Source organism: Microtus pennsylvanicus, chromosome 8, assembly GCF_037038515.1.
Source record: "Microtus pennsylvanicus isolate mMicPen1 chromosome 8, mMicPen1.hap1, whole genome shotgun sequence".
NCBI lineage: Eukaryota > Metazoa > Chordata > Mammalia > Rodentia > Cricetidae > Microtus > Microtus pennsylvanicus.
In genome coordinates, this window is record NC_134586.1 from 71,288,377 (window position 1) to 71,292,584 (window position 4,208).

At 44.6% G+C, this 4,208-nt stretch overlaps 1 pseudogene; it reads left to right on the top strand.

The window, feature by feature from the left end:
- The first annotated feature begins 1,525 nt into the window (after window positions 1–1,525).
- LOC142855573 (putative ATP-dependent RNA helicase DDX23 pseudogene) lies at window positions 1,526–3,956 on the top strand (annotated as a pseudogene).
- The last annotated feature ends 252 nt before the right edge of the window (window positions 3,957–4,208 follow it).

A 4,208-nucleotide genomic window follows, 5' to 3' on the forward strand; every position in this document is an offset into this window, starting at 1 on the left:
ATCCAAACTGTCACACGTTTAGCACTTGTTTATCAGATGTGGGAGTTGTTTAAGAAGGCTGTGAAAAATTTAGGAGTTGGAGCCTTTCTGAAGCATGTATGTAAATATGGGCAAGCTTTGAGTATTGTCCCTCTTTGTTTTCTGTCTCCACACCTTTGTGAGATAGAAGGTGATCCACAAGGGCTATGCTTATTCTTACAGACATGACCTCCATATCTGTCTTTACAGACTATACCTTAACAATCCTAACCTAAAACAAACCTTTCCCCACCAAAATTCTTTTTGTCATGGTATTCCAATATACCAGAAGAAAAGTAACTAAGACACGGTTATAAGAATCATAGAAATAAATATAGATCTTCAAATAGTTAGAAAAAATGTATCATAAAGTAAATTTATGTTTACATGTCTAATGATAACAGCTTATATATAGTTGGTAAAATAATATAAATTTTAATTGGCTTTTACTATTTTTATATCTTGTTTCTCTATGAGTCAAAAATCAGTTTTCTGAGATTGACCTCTAATAATCCCACTGATTCTCTTAAAATAAATTCTGACAATCTGTCCTAACAGATGCACCTTATATACCATGAAATTTTAGTTGCAAATGCATGAAAGCATTAGCTCTCTACTCTACTGGGCACTTTTATACCCTAGAGTAACTTTGTGGAGAATTGCTGGGCATATTTCCGTTTTGGACAGATGAACCTATAGCACCTGACTGGAGGCTTCTGCTTTTCTGCCTTCTGTATTAATCAGTATTCTGAAGTCTGCTTTTCCAAGTTTCTTTTATTCCTTTTTAATTCTCACTTGCCCTGATGAAATCCTTGTAAGGATTCTTATGGTCGGCAAAGACAGAAAAACTGCCCTGACAAATATTTCTTCTTCATGATTAATCCCTTTGATTATGGAGGATGTAATAGTAGACTGTAGAAAAACCAGAAGATCAATTCAATTAATAATTAAAAATAAAACACATCAGTCCAAATTCACCCAACATGGTTGCTTCTCCCTACACTGTTCCATCTCATTAAGCACTTTTCAAACAACTTCTCGGTGTACTTAGAGGGAATATCGACTTTAGAGTTATTTTCTTCCAATTTTAACGGGCTCTGTTTGGTGATATCATAAACTCCATGGGACAGAATGACCTTCGCGTATATTTTTCTGAAAATGTAATTCCTTGCTAAGTTGGAAGTCTGGCAGGCAAAATGCATCTAGACAAGTTTTCCCTTGCTGCTGTATGAACACAGAGGAGGTTATGAGAGCAACTTTTTATTTCTGTTGTAAAGGGGGCTGCCTAGTCAATTCCGTTATATTCAAAGCAATGTTGAGTCACGCTCCATTCTCAAGGGAAATCTAGTCTTTCTGATAATTACATAGCTGATTTGAAGGGTAGACTGTACCTTCAATTAGTAAAATCAGTGTATGAGTGGTGACTATGGCTTTTTGTAGCAATCATTTAAGAAGAAAATAATTGGACTGACGTTGAGGCCGCGTTAGGCGGTTGAGGCGTGGGGTGATGTCAGGAGAACTGGTTGACAAAAAAGGATCGAGATGCATCACCCAAGGAGGAAAGGAAGAGATCACAGACTCCTGATAGAGAGGTAGATAGAGACCGGGACCGGAAGTCCTCCCCAACTAAAGATAGAAAGCAGCATCCGTCACGGGATGGGATAGGCGGCAATAAGGTAGCCGTTCTCTCGGTCCCACTCCAAGTCTACAGAGAGAGAACGACGACACAAAGAACGAGAGCTGGATAAAGAATGGGATCGGATTAAGAAGGAGCGGGACAGAGACAAGGATGGACACAGGAGGGACAAGGACCGCAGAAGATCCAGCTTGTCTCCTGGTCTAGGAAAATATTTCAAATCTCGGAAAGACAGAGACACTAAGAAGGGTGATGAGGATGAACATAGCGACAGAAAGCCTAAGATCCAGCCACTGTTCCTGGAGGAACTTCTGGCCAAGAGAAAGGCTGAAGAAGAAGCTGAAGCTAAGCCCAAATTCCTCTCCAAAGCAGAGCGGGAAGCTGAAGCTCTGAAGCTGCGGCAGCAGGAAGTGGAAGAGTGCCAGAAGATGTTGGAAGAAGAGAGGAAGAAAAGAAAACAGTTCCAGGATTTAAGCAGGAAGACACTAGAAGATCCTCAGGAGCGGAAGCGGCAGGAACTGAGAGAGGATGGAGCGGGAGACCAATGGGAACGAGGATGAGGAAGGGCACCAGAAGATCCAGGAAGAAAAGTTTAAGAGAAAGGAACTGCACGCTATTATCTAGGTGGCATCAAAAAACGGCGCCGAAAAAGGCATCTCAACGACGGAAAGTTTGTCTTTGAGTGGGATGCATCTGAAGACACTTCCATTGACTACAATCCCCTGTACAAAGAACGGCACCAGGTACAGTTGTTGGGGCGAGGCTTCATTGCAGGCATTGACCTAAAGCAGCAGAAACGAGCACAGTCACGTTTCTAAGGAGACCTGATGAAAAATAGGCGAATCCTGGAAGAAAAGGAGCAAGAGGAGGCAAGACTCCGTAAACTTCGTAAGAAGGAAGCCAAGCAAGGCTGGGATGATAACCATTGGTCCCAGAAGAAGTTAGATGAGATGACAGACAGGGACTGGAGGATCCTCCGTGAAGACTATAGCATCACCGCCAAAGGTGGCAAGATCCCCAATCCCATCCAGTCCTGGAAAGATTCATCTCTGCCCCCACATATCTTGGAAGTCATTGATAAGTGTGGCTACAAGTAGCCAACACCTATCCAGTGTCAGGTCATTCCTATTGGGCTACAGAATCGTGACATCATTAGTGTAGCTGAGACCTGCAGCGGCAAAACAGCAGCCTTCCTTATCCCATTACTGGTCTGGATCACCACCACACTTCCCAAGATTGACAGGATCGAAGAGTCAGACCAGGGCCCTTATGCCATTATTCTGGCTCCTACCCATGAGTTGGCTCAGCAGAATGAGGAAGGAACTCAAATTTGGAAAGCCACTAGGTATCCGCACGGTGGCTGTCTTTGGTGGCATCTCCAGGCTACACATGGGATGTGAGATTGTGATCGCCACCCCAGGACGTCTCATTGATGTGCTGGAGAACCACTACCTGGTGCTGAGCTGCTGTACCTATGTGGTTCTGGATGAGGCAGACAGGATGATTGACATGGGTTTTGAGCCAGATGTGCAAAAGATCCTGGAACGCATGCCTGTCAGCAACCAGAAATCGGACACAGATGAGGCTGAGGACCAGAGAAGATGTTGGCCAACTTTGAGTCAGGAAAACATAAATACCGCCAAACAGTCATGTTCATGGCTACTATGCCCCTAGCAGTGGAGGCCTAGCCAGGAGCTATCTTCGGAGACCTGCTGTGGTGTACATTGGCTCTGCAGGCAAGCCCCATGAGCAAGTGGAACAAAAGGTCTTCATCATGTCAGAATCAGAAAAGAGGAAAAAGCTGCGGGCAATTTTGGAACAAGATTTTGATCCACCCATCATCATTTTTGTCAACCAGAAGAAGGGTTGTAACGTGTTGGCCAAGTCTGTTGAGAAGATGGGGTACAATACCTGTACACTGCATGGTGGAAAAGGCCATGAGCAGCGAGAATTTGCATTGTCCAACCTCAAGGATATTTTGGTGGCTACAGATGTGGCTGGTCGTGGTATTGATATTCAAGATGTGTCTATGGTTGTCAACTATGATATGGCCAACAATATTGAAGATTACATTCACCGAATTGGCCCCACGGGAAGAGCAGGCAAGAGTGGTGTAGCCATCACCTTCCTCACCAAAGAGGACTCGGCTGTGTTCTATGAACTGAAGCAAGCTATCCTAGAGAGCCCGGTGTTGTCCTGCCCTCCAGAGCTAGCAAACCACCCCGATGCCCAACACAAGCCAGGCACCACCCTCACCAAGAAGCACAGGGAAGAGATCATCTTAGCTTGACACAACACTTGATTGGATTGATAAACGTGCTCCAAAGCGGGTGCCTGTCCTTTTAACCCTCACATCCCTCTTTCCAGGCTCTCATTCTTGGATATGGGGTTTAGGAAACAATCAGATTTCCTGGTCCGGAGCCTGTGAGGTGGGCTCCATAGGGACAGGAAGATGGAGGAGCATATTACTTCAGGTTTCATTCAGCTCTGCCCCTTGCAGCCTTGTTGCTGTCCTGGTGACAGGATAACTAACTGCCTAGCACTGTCCCCCAGC